The following is a 568-nucleotide window of genomic DNA, read 5'->3' on the forward strand; positions in this document are numbered from 1 at the left end:
TATTTAAAGTTACAAAAGAGAAAGAGCAAATTAGAAATACAGTGAAATACCTTCCTTGTAGAAATTACTGTGACGGCGATATCACTTTTGCAATGTTTATGACACTTTGCACTTGTGTAAGAAAGTATAACGAACAATAGGAAATATCCTCAAGAATTATTAAATATGCAAGAATAAGACTGCAACTATTATTGTTATTACTGTTATTATTGCGATAAGAATAATCTTTCTGTAGACGATGCTTATATTTAAATATGCTCTTTTAGATATAATTAAAGTGAATAAATATATTCGTATCTCCGTATATATTAATCCATTTTGATTAAGTTTAAAATAAAGTATAAAATAAAATATTTGTAAAATTAAGGAAATAAATTTGTCAGTTTGTTATATAACTGTTTAAACGCTCTTACTGAGAATACATTCTATTGTAAACTCTAAAAAGAGATATCATATAATGTCCAAAATAAAAAAATTTTGAAACAAACTATAATTGCACAAGTTGATTCTCACTGACCGGCTAGCGTTACGCAAACGCAAAATTCCTAATATAAATTGTATCGTCATA

Source organism: Wasmannia auropunctata, unplaced genomic scaffold, assembly GCF_000956235.1.
Source record: "Wasmannia auropunctata unplaced genomic scaffold, wasmannia.A_1.0 LD336059.1, whole genome shotgun sequence".
NCBI lineage: Eukaryota > Metazoa > Arthropoda > Insecta > Hymenoptera > Formicidae > Wasmannia > Wasmannia auropunctata.